At 35.9% G+C, this 15,706-nt stretch overlaps 1 pseudogene across 1 annotated transcript; it reads right to left on the bottom strand.

Annotated features, from left to right (window-relative positions):
- Positions 1 to 420: 420 nt before the first annotated feature.
- On the bottom strand, positions 421 to 1,076 carry LOC311624360 (PRELI domain-containing protein 1, mitochondrial-like; annotated as a pseudogene). Its single transcript has one exon. The product of its transcript is annotated as a PRELI domain-containing protein 1, mitochondrial-like (transcript).
- Positions 1,077 to 15,706: the final 14,630 nt, after the last annotated feature.

Raw genomic sequence — 15,706 nt, 5'->3', positions numbered from 1 at the left:
TCATTTGTCTTCATGCTGTTCTGGGGGGAGGAGGAGCTGATTGAACTCAGCAGGTATTTACTGAGTGCTTATTAGGTGCTAGATATTGTTCCAGGACTTGGGATGCAGCAGAGAACAAAACAAAGGTCCCTGCTGGTGGGGCCTACAGTCTTGTGCCCTTTGCCTGCACCCTGGGACTCCCGGCAAGTCACAGCACTTCTCCGCCTCTGTCCTCAGCTACTTGATGTGGGAAGAAGCAGGCTCAGCCCAGACGTGGGTAACGTGCCTGGTGCACTGTAGGTGCCAGACAGACACCAACCCAACCCAGAGAGTGTGGATAGGGCTGGAAGCTGACTTTTAGTAGTAATAAAGTACAGGGAGGAGGGTGGAGGGAGTACAGCCAAATGGTCTGGTGTGCTGCCTCACCAGGGCCTGGGCTGGCTACACAAACGGCTGCTGCTGCTGGCTTGCTGGTTGGCTTTCTGGCTCTCCTGCTGGCAAGGTCTTTCGACTTCACAGTAACTGCCAGTGCCATCTCCTTTGCCTTCTCCTTGGCTATCTCAACAAGGGGTTTGGAAGGGGCCTCACCTTGCAGCTTGGCCAAAATGTATTCCAAACCTTTCATTATCTTGGTCACATTGCTTAGGAACCAGGCTATTCCAAATTCATGGACAGCTTTGGAGAGGCCAAGCAAGCTAGAAGTGCCCCACGCTTCTCCACGGATTTCCGTGTAGTCGCAGTTAGAATAACTCACACAGTAAACACATCGTCCCTCCCCCACCGTCAGCCAGGCATGGTTGATGTTCCAGGTGAAGGTGGTCACGGTCTGGTTCTGTGGGTCCACAATAGAAAGGATGTACACAAAGTAAGCAACAGTGGCAGGAACCAGTAGCTCCGCCCAGCAGAGCATCCTGTTGGTCTTGGTCAGGAGATTGGGAGCAGGAGCTTCTAATCAGGAGCCCTCTTCGGGTGCACTTTGTCTTCTCTCTTCTCTCTGGCATGTTTGCCATAGGGATTCGGCACAGCTGCCAGAAGGCAGGGGACACCTCGTCCCAGGCACTCCGGAACACACTCTGGCCCAAGAGGTATTTCACCATCATCATGGCCAGAGCTGGATCAGCACCGGCGCACATCAGGGGGCAGAGCACCGGGGCAGGGGGCGGCCTGCGCGCATGCAGCTCCTCACGGCATCCCCACCGCTGCCGCCGCCATGAAGAGTTCTGTCTTCTAATCATTTTCATTAACTACAGGTCTTTGCAAATTGACGGGAAGGATCAAAATACGATAAAGTGGGGAGAACTGTTAATAATACATCAAGATCCTCCTTTGTTGCTTTTATTAGGAGGGACTTTGACATTTGAAAAGATCACAGTTTGAGGCAAAGAAAACTCCGTAAGAAAATTACAAGTTAGTAATTATCTTTCAGAAACATATACTTTATGTGAAGAAAGTATTCTCATCATTTTCTTTTTCTCCCCCTTATGATTTTCTGTACTACACTGGTGCTCCTGGTAACCTCCATAGCTCACCAGGAGATCACTTCCAAGGTTCTGCCCTGCCAATCACTGCCCTCTTTATGACATCACAGGAATAGAATGGAACAGAATGGAGTGGGACAGAATAGAACAGAATGGAATGGGATAGAATAGAATAAATAATAGAATAGAGTAGACAATCAAAATGTATCATGTGTGGTAGGAGTTAACATTTTGAAAAAGTTTTAAAATTAAATTAAAATATATTTCAGTATTTTTATTGTCTGCTACAATTCTAAAGGAATAACATCAAATTTTCTTTTGATTCTGTGAGATTTTATTTTAATTTTGTTAGATGAGATTATAGTCTGATAGCTTACTGGATATTCATATGTTAAGGCTTTTGTCTATTTTTCTAAAGAATTCAGATTTCTTTATCATCATCAGATTCCCTGCATTTATTTCCTGGGGTTGCTAGAACAAATGACTACAAACCAGGTGGCTTGAAACAACAGAAATTTTTTTCCTCAGAGTTCTGATAGTTACAGTATAAAATCAAGGTGCAGGCAGGGCCCAGTTTTCTTTCCCCATTTCTCGTGGTTGCCAGCAAGTGTTGGTGTTACTGGACTTGTATCTGGGTAACCCCAGTCTCTGTTATCATAGGTTTATCTGATCTCTGTGTCTTCACATGGCATTTCTTTACTTTTATGGGCCCTCTTGTTCCAAGCTGACAGTGTTTTTACTGAGATGTTTGACTTGTCTATGAGTTACATGCCTAATCTCTTCACCAAAAAGTTAACCAGCATACGCTTGGCTCTGTTTCCAGAGCAAGTTATCTGAATAGACTGAAAATCTTCCCAATCATCAAATTTCATTCCTTTTGGCTTAGCAGTTCCTTCTTCAACTTATCTCTTTCTCAATAGATTTTACTGTAAGTAGTAAGGATAATATGTAGGCAATATTGCCAATAACTGTTCAACAGAAGAATTATATTTTGCAACAGTAATAGTTTACTTGACACCTCGATTTAAAAAATTCACTTTTGGTGAAACTAAATTATGTGTTTTGAAGACATATTGCAAATATTAGCATTCAACTACCTAATTTATTTGTTGTAGTCTGTAAAGCTTATTTTAAAATGATCTTTTACTTCAAACAGCCAAATAAATAGGCTTCAGGCAATTTCATAACATATTTTAGCTGTGTAAAGAAGCATGTTGTTTTGTTAAAAATAAATCATTGTGATATATATTTTCTACTTTATTCTTAACCAATAGATATCACAGACTTATTTGTTCAGATTATTAAGTGCCATTGAACTCTCCTAAGAAAGGCTTTGACAATCTGTCTAAATCATTTTTTATCGAATTGCTTGCAGGAAACTACTCTATTGTGACTAGAATATGAAGGGTCTGTAGTACATTAATTCAAAAAGAGATAAAAGCAATTCATTCATAACAACAAAATCTTTGAAAAGGTAGTTAAATACTTTCATGCTAAATTGTACTATTTAAATTGCTCTAAATGTTTATCATTTAGTAATCACAACAACCAGTGATGACAAAGCTAAGCCAATGTTTCTCAAAAAGTGGATGGCATACCACTAGTAGGAAAAATATTATTTCAGGCAATTGATGGACCAACAATGTCTAATAGTAACACATTTATGTTAACACTAGAGGTCTGGTGCATGAAATTTGTGCCTGGGTGGGGAGAGGGTGTCCCTCAGCCTAGCCTGCACCCTCTCCAATCTGGGACACTTCGAGGGATGTCTGACTGCCCATTTAGGCCCAATCCAGGACTGTTAGCTCTAAATTTCTCACCTGCCTGCCTTCCTGATTGCCCCAAACTGCTTCTGCCTGCCAGCCTGAAAACACCCTAACTACTCTCCTGCCAACTGATTGATACCTAACTGCTCCCCTACCAGTCTTATTGCCCCTAACTGCCCTCCCCTGCAGGCCTGGATCCCCCCCCCCCCAACTGCCTTTCCCTGCAGGCCCAGTCTTTCCCAACTTCCCTTCTCTGCTGGCCTGACCCTTCCTTCCAGACCTGGGTCCCCCCACCCCAACTGCCCTCCTTTTGCTGATTGGTCACCCCCTAAATGTCTTCCCCTGAAGGCCTGGTCCCTCACAACTGCCCTACCCTGCTAGCCTGGTCTCTTCCAACAGCCCTCCCCTACAGACCTGATTGCCCACAACTGCCTTCTCTTGCAGGCCATCTTGTGGCCATCTTGTGTCTACATGGGGGCAGCCATCTTTGATCACATGGAGCGGCCATCTTGTGTGTTAGAGTGATGGCAATTTGCACATTACTCTTTTATTAGATAGGATAATATTGTAATAACTATGTATGATGCTCTGGTTCCTAGAAGTTTCCACCATCAAGTGACTCCCATCATTCTAGTCACCAAAGCAAGTCACATGGTTAAATTTCAAGGGGGCAGTGAAGTGTAAGCCAAGAATAATGTGAGCTCCCTAAAGAAACCAGTGTCCTTACAAGTTAAGTTTGGGTAAATTTTAAGTCTAAAGGAATCTAAGCATCACATAAAAGTATGCATATATTCTCTATCCAATTGATTTCTTCTTGTTTGAACTGCTAACTATTTATGCAATTTTTAAAAGTTTGCTATCAACCACTTAAAAAGGCACTTAAAAAAGTTATTACTAAACATATTTTCCCAGTCAGAAGGCTGGTGAGTTGAAAATAAATCCTTTTCTTGTCATATATGGACAAAGCACTAATATAACTAGATCCATTTATTCTACTGCTTACATCAGATTGCAATTTGAAATAAAACTTAGTCTAACAAAGGTCACATACCTTTTTAGTAATTAATCCTCTGTACCCAACTATATTGGAGGAATAAGTAATTATTTACTTTGTTTTTTTTTTTTATCATGTGGAAATTTTGCTTCTTTAAAAACTTTAAAAAGTAAAACTCAGCAACATCTTCAGTTTATGCTAAGCCAAAATTTGCCCTTATCAATGACTAATCAAAAAAATCATCCTTTTTCTCATTTAGTAATGTAATGGTAGGTATGCAATTTTGCACATTGAGTAGATTTAGCATGACATATATATTCTTTAACATAAAAACTTGATTTTAATCATATTTACATTTATAATTATTCTATTTATAGCAAGTGAGATCATTGTAAATGCGTAACAGTGATACAAAATTATTTTAAATTCATACATTTCAATAAAAAGTAACAAAACATAGAGTAGCACATATATAAGCAGAGCTCACATGCAGCTAAAAATTGTTTGAAGGTAATGGGAATACTATTTAGAAAGCAGTAATGAATAGATTACAAATGATTATTTGAATTAAAATAGAAAAATAATTAGCCTAAGTTTCTTCTGAGTTGAAAGTTATGATACTTTCATTGGGACTTTGAATTGTGAATAAATTTTATAAATGTTAAGATTTTAAAGAATTGCTTTCAACTAAAAGAAAATGATTTTCTAAGTCTTCATATTAATAATGAGTGAGTGTTTAAAAATCAGAAATTATGCATTGTGAAAAAATAATTTACATAAAGTATTTGAATATATACATACTAATGCTGCTTTTTTGCTATAAAATATTTATAATTATATAAATAAGTAAAGCATTTCAGACCCATAGTGAATATTTAAATTGTTATCATTTTTCCTTTCTCTAAAATGCTGTTTTGAGATAAGCAAGAGGAGTAAGCATTTCTTACCAAATAATTGACTGCCATGAAAGTTTGCTCTTAGCCACAGCTGACTTTAAGGTAGGGTGAGCAACTGTTTGTGTGGAGCCATTTTGGAGATGTTAAAAAGCCTGCTCGCTCCCATGACACTATAGCAAAAAATTTGCCCCCCCCCCAATATGGTATTACTCCTTATTAAAACCTAAATAATCCAAATGACATAGTATTCTTAGCTCCTATTATTATTTGTAAGTTAGTATGAATCAAGTCCCTTGAAAATAAACTTTGCTTAGGAAGGAGTAAGGTATAATATTTTAACTGAATATTTGAGAGGAAAATGTGAAGAATGTGAGAATGGGAAAGAACACAGATAAAAAATCAAATGTCAAATATTTCACAAATTTGCCTGGATGGTGTGACTCAGTGGTTGAACGTCGAACCACGAACTAGGTGGTCATGGTTGATTCCCTGTCAAGGCATATGCCTTGGTTGCCTTTCTCAATTTCCAGTGGGGATTGTGCAGGAGGCAGCTGATTAATGATTCTCTCTCATCATTGATGTTTCTATTCCTCTCTTGCTCCCTTCCTCTCTTTGAAATCAATAAAAACATATATTTTAAAAATTCAGGGCTATACCTCACAGTTAATCTAAAATCAGTTACTAGTGACTGTTAGGTCTGATCAAATAATTGAATCCAAATAATAGAATTGATATCCTCTCCCCTGCGAACTGACCTTTAGGCCATTTCACAATCCACATTCCCTTTTCCTTGGACCACATTCCACTTGCTAAGGCTCTCCGGACCCACCCAGAGAATTCACTGCCAGTGAAAGCCTGCCTCCCTGTCCCTGGGTGCTGGCTCTATTTTGGGGCTCAACACATCTGGTATCCAGATGACCTAATAAATTCATAATTCTTTACCCCTTTCAGCCTCATACATACCTCCTTTGGTGACCCTAACAATGACATCCCACCAACCCCTTATGAATCCTGAATATTCACATTCAGAGCCTAGATACTAATGCAGCTAGTTCAAGGGATTTCCAGAGTTGTATTTATAGCATTATAGTCATGAGACCATGAAAACTTCCCATTTGCCTGTGTCAAGAAGGGTGTCCTGTGGTGAAAGTGCTTTTGCCAGTGAGCATGCAAGATGTTGCACCTCTGCCTCCTGTGTTAAAACCATAATCTTGAATGCTTCTTTTGGAATGGGGACCCATGATCATAGATATGTCGTAGGCCATCAGTCTCTATGTACAATTAGAAAAATCTTAGTTAATGCAAAAATCTTAAGGACCACTATTCAATTGGAAAAAAAGTATTTGCTGAGTTGAAGTCAAGTTTCCTAAGCTTACCATGATAACCACTGGTCTATGGAATCAGAGGAAGGGCTCAGCTAAGAGGACAAGTAAGCTACTTAGCAGGCATAAAAAAGTTTTTCAAATTAAAAGATGACAACTACGAAGAGGATAGAACATTTGGATATTCTAGGATGAAATAACTTCAAATGGCAATGACGAATATGAAGTACAGTACATAATTTGTGTGCATACAATCAACAAATATATGGGAGTGATAATTACTGTTAAGAGTCAGCTGGGGACTTCTTCATTTGTGCGTTCTCAGACAGTCAGATAATGAAGACTAGTGACCTGTTGCAGGAATATTCCTGCAAGACAGCCTGCCTGCACGCGCTGCCAGTGCTTTCCCTCCAGCAGCCTCAGCCTCCTTGCTTTCCACTTTCCCTCCCCCTTCCTTCTATGCTGTCTTTAGTCTTCAGTCCTTCCTCCCTCCATGTAAGCAAATTAACCACCATCTTTGTTGGGTTAATTTGTATACTCGCTCTGATTGGCAGGGGCGTGGCTGGTGGATTGATGGTTAATTTGCACATTACTCTATGATTAGGTAGGATTGACTTGAGTGGGCAACCAAGATTGTTAATCACATTGGTGAAAGTAGGTGCTGGCCTTTGGCTGGGAGCTATACTGGGCTGTTGAGGAAGCACAGATTCGGTCTTTTCAGTATGGCAGTCTCAAAATGAGTCAGATTTCTTACATTGTGCCTCACTGCTCAATATGAATAGCCATTAAAAAAGAGAAAACACAACATTTTTTATGACGTAGCATCTGAAGTCACATAACATCGCTCTCACTCCTTTCTATGCAAACAAGTCACAAGTTACATATCAGTTAGAGCTGAAATACAAAGAGCCAACTTCTTCAGCTAATTTCTATTGGAAGCCTTACAAAATAAAGGTTATTGTTATCTCTTGATTACTCTATTGAATTGTTATTACTTTTTAATTTCCAGGATATGGAAACCAGCCCTTTTCTAGGAAAGAGGTTTATTATTGTGAGCTATCTTTTTAATAGAATGTACAGTCATAAAAATGATTTCAATAACAAGAAACATATTCATTTTACTTTTTAGTCATAGAAAAGTCAAAGGGTAAAATGACATTGTTGTATTTATCGAGACAAATAGAGCTCAGTTAAATTTTGCCTAACTGCTTGGCAGATAAGCTGAATTTGATAAGCTGCTGGCTGAGAGGGAAGACATGCAGTATAGAAACTTTATCAGTGAAATTTTTCGTTATCACAGAGCAATGGAACATGGCACTCTTTATAATTAAAAATGGTTTTCTCATCATTACACAGAGGAAATCTATCCTTAAAAAAGTCAAACTTTGGGCAAATATACATAGTCATAGAGTATAATTTATGTTTTTGAAATATTAGAAACATCTTAAATGTCCAAAGTTAGGGAAGATTCTGATGAATGTAGTAAATAACAAGTATATTTTTTAGGAAGTTTATATTATATGGGAATCAAATGGAAAAATGCTTAGAAAGTACTTATTGAAAACTCAGAATATAAAATAGTATATGCCAAATTGTTTCAAATATGTAAATAGAAAAATTTTAAAAGCCCCAATTTTATAAACCATTAATAAGACAAGTTATAGAAAAATTTAAAACTCTTGTTTTACTTATACATTGTATACATTTCCCTTTTATAATAAAAACCTATAACAGAGATATTTTTACTTTAGAATGTTAAAAAATAAAATGTATTTTATAACTGAATACACACCCACTCAGGTTTACAATTCTCTTCCTTCATACACTTGTCTTACTATATTATAATCTGGCATATTTTCTGACGATGCCAAAGTTATATCAAATACAACATTTTTGTTGTTTTTTTCAAATATATCCAGAGAGAATTCTTTGCTCTTAAAATTGTGTTCATATAGGATATTTTTAAAAATAGAGATATAATTTATAATAATAAAATTCACCCTATTAAAGTATATAATCCAGCATACTCGTATTTTATTCTTTGCTTTCCCGGACCCTAGAAATTATCAGCTTTCTCTCTCTGCCTATTGTAGACAATTCAAATAAGTGAAATCATATAATTTATGGTCTTTTGTGTCTGGCTTCTTTTACTTACTATAATGTTATAAATATCTATTCATGTTAGCATCTATTATTATTTCATTCCTTTTTGTGCATTATTCCATTATATGGATATACCAAATGTTCATACTTTCATCAGTCAGTGGGCATTTGTATTATTTCAACTTCTCTGGCTATTCTGAATAATGTTGCTATGTACATGTATGTACAAGTTTTTATGTGAACAGATGTTTTCCATTTTCTTGGGTACATAACTAGAATTGTTTTTGCTGGATCATATACTAAGTCTATAACTTTTTGAAGAACTGCCAGTTTTCCAAAGTAGTTGTACTATTGTATAGTCCCACCAGTCATGTAATGGTTCCAATTTCTCTACATCTTTGTCAACACTACTCATTTTTTGTCTTTTTAATTACAGCCATCCTAATAGGTGTGAAATGGTACCTTATTGTAGTTTTGATTTGCATTTCTTAATAACTAAAGATGTTGAGAAACTTTTCATGTGCTTATTGGCCATTTGTCTACCTTCTTTGGAGGACTGTCTATTCAAATTCTTTGCCCATTTTCAGTTTTTTTTCTTTCTATTGTTGAGTTATGAGTTCTTTATTCATGCTGAATACTGGTTGCCTGTTACATATATTATTTACAAGTATTTTCCATGATTTGTGAGTTGCTTTTGTACTTTCTTGAGAGTGTCCTATGAAACACAAAAGCTTTAGTTTTCAACAAGTCCAATTTATCTATATTTATCTTTGATTGCTTTGCTTTTGGAATCATAGCTAAGAAGCCATTGACTGATCTAACTACACAAAGATTTACACCTATGCTTATCTCTAGGAACTTTATCATCTTAGCTGTTACATATAGGTTCATTATTCATTTTACAGTAATCTTATAGATGGCACACGGAGGACTTTATACGGAACTTTTTATTATACTTGATCCTGTATCACTCTTTACTGAATTTATTCTTTACTTTCTTCCTTTATATTTTGATCTCCTAGAATAAAGCGCACACGAACTGGTAGTGATAAGTCTGGGAAAAAAAAGATTATTTTTAAAAAATGGAATTGAACTCAACAGGTTAAATGGTAGCATTCATGTATTACATGTATTACCTCAAGTCTGTTAACTTTACATGAGTGTCCATGATGGTGGAACAAATGCCAGAAAACTAGGAAGCATGGAATAGGAAGCTTTACTGTGTCTTTATTATTTTTTTTTAATTGAATTGAGAGAGAGAGAGACAGAGAGAGAGAGAGAGAGAGAGAGAGAGAGAGAGAGAGAGAGAGAGAGAGATATTGAGATTTGCTGTTCCACTTATTTTTGCATCATTCATTGATTCTTGTATGTGTCCTGACCGGACATTGAACCCACAATCTTGGCAGCCAGGGCCCCTTTGTATCTTTAGATGTGCCGTCAGAAGAAAGATTTTGAAAATGCTGAGGATGTGATGTTAAAGAAGGAATCTTGTCAGCTGTATTTACCAAATATTAGCTTCACATTCAATGTGTTAATTAAGTTATATATAAATTTATATAAATATACTAGAGACCCAATGCATGAAATTCATGCAAGGGACTCAGCTCTCACAGCCCTGGTTTCATCCAGAAAGATGCCTGGGGGTCATTCATCTGTCTAGTCTAATTAGCATATTATGCTTTTATTGTTATAGATATGAATTACATATATAAAAATTTTATGATTAAAAATTCCCATTATTTCATATAATTTCAGTTGTTAAGTATCAGAAAAAGCAAATAAACTACAACTTGCCATTCACTCCTATCAGTAGAAAGGGAACTCACTTGTAGTGCACTTACCCCAGGTGAGCTTCTGTAATATAAAGAGGGCTGATGAAGTGGGAGCTACAATAGAGACATATATGACCGTCCTCATGTAAAAGAAGAGACCTTCCAGGAGGAAGACAACAGGGAAAAGTGAGAATAATTGTTTCTAGACAATGATCTTAGTAACAACCTAGACTAGAGGAAAGAGAATTCATCTCCTATGGCAGAACTCAGAGTAGTAGGGAAGTACTTAGAGTCAACCAGTGCTTTCAATGGTAGTCTTGGATAGGAGGGTGAGGAGTTGAAAAAAAAAAAAAAAAAAGGCCTCAGACTAAGCACATATGAGAAAGAACCTAATGTGTCGGGACCGGTTTGGCTCAGTGGATAGAGCGTCGGCCTGCGGACTGAAAGGTCCTGGTTTCGATTCCGGGCAAGGGCATGTACCTTGGTTGCGGGCACATCCCCAGTCGGGGGTGTGCAAGAGGCAGCTGATCAATGATTCTCTCTCATCGATGTTTCTAACTCTCTATCCCTCTCTCTTCCTCTCTGTGAAAAATCAATAAAAAATATTTAAAAAAAAGAAAGAACCTAATGTATGCAACCTAATGTAGAAATGTATACAAATAAATTTGTAGAAAATGAAACACATTGCAATTAAGTATTGACAGACATATAAATGTTTGTGGTTTTTGTGTGTGTTTGTTTTAATGTTTGCTCTGATGGAGCATAGTAAACTACTTATGGATTAAAAAGAAGAGATTATAGCTATCTGTGCTTTTAAGTTATCAAAAAAACTTTCATGAAATAAAAACAACTAATAAAATTGTTTTCAATGCAAAATAAATCATGCACCAATGTTGGAAACAGCACTTACTTTAATGATTCCATCAATTCCATGTGGTGATCCTAGCAGACAAATTTGGCTATCCAAGCTTAAGTAAACTTAGCTAAATACTTCCCCAGGGGGTTATAAAACAAAGAGAAAACAGCATATCCAAATTAAGGAATTTAAGGCTCTGAGATAATTTCAGTTTCTAAAATTATTAACAAGAACACACTCAATGGCAGTGAGTGTTGTAGAAAATCTTTTGTTGCTGTTTGTAGTAATAGCTTACATGTGCACGAAGGAAGAGAGGGGAGGGTAAAATAGAATCACTCTATCAATGTTCTATTGATATTTTTCTGTTAATAAAGTGAAATTTAGTATATATCTTATTCAAAGGGTGTGTTAATGCAATACAACTTTTTTTCAGTGAAATATCTATGTAATAGCATATGAAGTGCCAACTCTATGCTGTATACAATTCTATCATGCTGTGACTGTCATCTGTAGCAGTGGGGACTGGAGATGAGAGCTAGGCTAAAATCAGTTTAGGTTCTTGTGTTCATTCACATGTATTTTGAAGGAAATGTGTATTTGGAGCCTGAACTAGCTAGAGAACCTCAGACTGAATCAAAGATTTTGAAAGGTACAGAATCACAGAGACAACTTAATGTGAAAGAATGTGTAAAGATGAAGAAATTTGCCTATAATTCAGTCATTTGAGTTTGATTAAATTTAGAACTTAGCACAGAACTTTCTCATACTTCAGCTCCCCCTTATAATAAATGTGCACAGATAATCGAGTAGATCTCTAATATCCCAATCACCCATCCCCTTTGTTCAATCCTCCAATATGACAGCCCTTATCTTCCCAATCTGGAGCAGAACCATGGTTGCCTAACTGATATTCCAACTTTCAGATTTGATCACCTCCAAGATTTGAAACACTCTTTTTCATGTAGTAAATTCTCAATATACTTTCATGGAATTAAAAGTTGTCTTGGCAATCACAAGAGAAACAACAGGGCCTTACAGATAGATGAAATGCAGGGAATTATGAAAGGGGGCAGTGTTTCCTGAGAATGGTGGTAACATTTGTGCAACTGGAGAATATGGTCATATGTAATGGACACTGGTGGTATTTGTTGGGGTTAGGTTGTAAAAGAACACATATGATCAATGTAGGCGCTCTTAGAATAATCTAGGAAATGAAAGCCTGACCTTCCCAATGGCAGAGTAGAAGACACACATATCTGAAGAGAAAAATCATGCCCATATTATATGTATGAAGTAAAGGAGGGAAAATAAAAGATCCCGCTGTGGTTTCAGCTCAAGAAACTAGGTTGATAATGACATCATTATTTGATGATAAAGTATACAGGAGGTTGACCCAAAATTAGGACACATTTTTTTTTTTCCAGAGAGGGAATTTCAGATAGTGGAAGGATATACTAGTAGAACTTGGCTATTATTCACATACAGTCGGAGGTTGAATTTTTGGACCTTTCCATCTCTGAGATGATTTCCATTAAGGACTGGAAAATTTTCACACAATGATTAGAGTAAATTCTTTTTATATCAGAAGGAATTTTGGAAAGGAGGACCATATGGCCACCTCTACCCTAAAATCTCTTCTTTGCCTTGTTGGAAAACGTCAAAATAAACAAGCAAAATATTATCTCAACAGCAGCCAAAAATAACATATTGCCTCTCTCTGTACATCCTCAGAGCACCTGGAAAACAGTGAGAACTTTACTGTTGGGCCAAGGTCTGTGCTTAATAATTGAAATAAAGGGAATAACGTGCTTTTGTGACTACATCTGGGAATCACGTGGAACAGAGTCCTAGTTACTAAATTGTTATCTAAAGGTTATATCACCAAGCAGGATTATGAAAATCCAAGTACCAAACAATTGCCTTTATTTAAGTTAAAGGCCAACCTTATAAGTTAATTCTGAATAATATTATGTGGACAAGGGTACAACTGTTTCTTCATATTGTTCCTTGTCCAGAAAGTTTCCTCACTGAAATAGTTTGAAAACAATGCCTTTGGGTGAGTTTTGACTTACTTTCAAGTGTCCTAAGTCAAAGGCAATACAGCGTTAGAACCATCACAAAAGAGTCTATCTCAAAGCAAGACAAAAAGTAAAAAACATGTGACATAATTATATGTTTAAAAAGACTTCTTTATCTAGAGGACTGCAGTAGGTCTTGAACATAGCTTTGTTTTATATACAACACATTTAATCTTTCATAACATTTATTGACCACTCTATTCGGCATGAAAATACAACAGGAATAAGTCCTCTACCTTTTGGACTAAATGCTCCTGTGCTTTCAGCAACTTCTTGTGTCATAGCATTTCAGTGCCTGCAACACTGTTTCTCCTACTCTGAAGATATTCCAGCTTCTTGCCAACAACTTGAAATATAGCTAGCAGAATGAATTTTAATCCTTCAGTAATCGACTGAAATAAGATGTGAAAACTAGAATTCTCAATTTCCCAGATTGGAGAGTTATATGTCTTAATGAAACCATATCTTACATTATATTTTTAAGTAGGCCTGCCTACTTTTGATTCACAATGAGCTTATATTAAGCTTTTTTAGAAAATAAAACAAAACATAAATTGCCATTATATTTTTCTAATCTACTTGATCAGGTGATCTGAAGAGGGTATGGGGGATAAATGGTGATGGGGAAAAATAATATGAAATAAAGGAAGAAAGATATAAAAAAAATTAATGGGAAAAAGTTCTAACAAGAGGTCATAATATTTATTCCTATTTTGTTTCTGAGCATGCCAAGATCTTTGGTCCTCTGATGCCATCCTTTTCTAGGAATATTGTGGCATTAGCAGATTTAATCAGTTTACGTTTTTTATTCAATTCAGTGACAACATTGTAAAAAGGACACTGGAGAGCCCTGTTTTGTACCGCTGTTGATTTTTCTAATTGTTATCCTCAGTAACTGACACCGTGCATTAATCAGCATTCTTGAAATAAAAATGTTCAAATAGATATGATTTCTGCTAATTGGGCTATAATCCAGTGATCACTTTTCAATCCGTGCACATGATATGAGGGTGTATTACAAGCATCACTGAAAATCAAGGTAACTTTCCAGTATTTGTAAGCTTCTCCAGGTTTAGTCAATAATCCTATCTCATTAAAAGTTAGCCTATGAGCATTTTTCCTTACGCATGTTTATTGGTTTGTATTAATGGCTAGTTTCTTTGTTTAAAGAGAGTTATTAAATCATCTTTTCCAAAGTACTTTGTAACATTTTGCTGGAAATGACATCAAATTTGGCAATATTTAATACTAGAGCTTTTTTTTTTATCTTCTTTTGAAAAACATTATGGTAGCATTGGTACATCTAAGGTCAAAAGTCACCAAACACTTTTTTTTCATCAACAATATTTCTTCACTTGTATTTGCAAGTTGATTCAAAATATTTTCCTTCTACACATTTTATGTACCTAAGGCTGTTTTACCATATCTCTCATTTATCAAGTTTCATCTCTCTTAATAAAGTTTTTAAAACTTTTCTATATTGCAAGACTTTCTCTTTGATTAAAAAATATCATTAACAATAAAAAGGACATGGAAAACAAGTCAGATAGTTTAGTAGCATTATGTTATCTGCCTAAATGATTGTGCTTAGGCCATCTTTGCTCTAATTTCAAATTTGTTTCATAAGTCATATGTTTTTCCTTACAATAAAATCATAAGAATGGGGGCTGGACCATGTTGTCATAGATATTCTTCATTCTACAATATGTTTGTCTTTTCAGCATTGGAAATTGTGATTTTCAAAATCTGAGTTCAATAGAAACACCCCATTGAAAGTCATTTTGTTTCTTTAGAAGCTTTGGTCTTTCTGTGAATTAGGAATAATGTGTGAATGTATTACTTTTAGAACAAATCAGTTTTGAATATCCTACTTAAGAGTGTCTATTACATCATATCTATTTCCTCTCTATAATTTGAAAGTGAGGGAGTCATGCATCATTATAACAATATCTTTTTTATTCTAATGTCTTCCTATGTCATTTTCACTTAATACATTCCAGTTTTTATTGTTTCGCTTATTTTTAACAAAGTAATGCTTGGACATGGTAAGAATTAAGTAGTATTAAATAATTTACAGTATTTAATATTACTTCTTACTATTTCCAGTCCTGATACTGAAAAGCAAGCATATTTAGTAGTTCTTATAGTTATTCTTCTGGTGGTTATACATTTAATTCAATAATACCTTTAATTCAATTTCTTGATTTATCATACAATTTTATTTATTTTCTTGTGAGTGATTAAGAATTTAGCTCATTTCAAATACCCCTGACTAGCATCTCACAGTGTTTCTAATTGTATTAGTTATTTTATTATTTTAGTTCAGTCATTACATGATTTTTTTACTTTAAATAGAATTGTCTATACAACTTGATCCATCAACTTCAGTCTTTGCTTCAGTTGAAGATATTAGCTCTCCAATTTTCCTCACCTTCCTCCCATTGACATTCTAAATTCTGTCA

This window comes from Pipistrellus hanaki (genome assembly GCF_964339955.1).
Source record: "Pipistrellus hanaki genome assembly, chromosome: 6".
NCBI classification, from domain to species: domain Eukaryota; kingdom Metazoa; phylum Chordata; class Mammalia; order Chiroptera; family Vespertilionidae; genus Pipistrellus; species Pipistrellus hanaki.
Note: the sequence above shows the minus strand (reverse complement) of the source record. Positions and strands in the feature narration are given on the sequence as shown.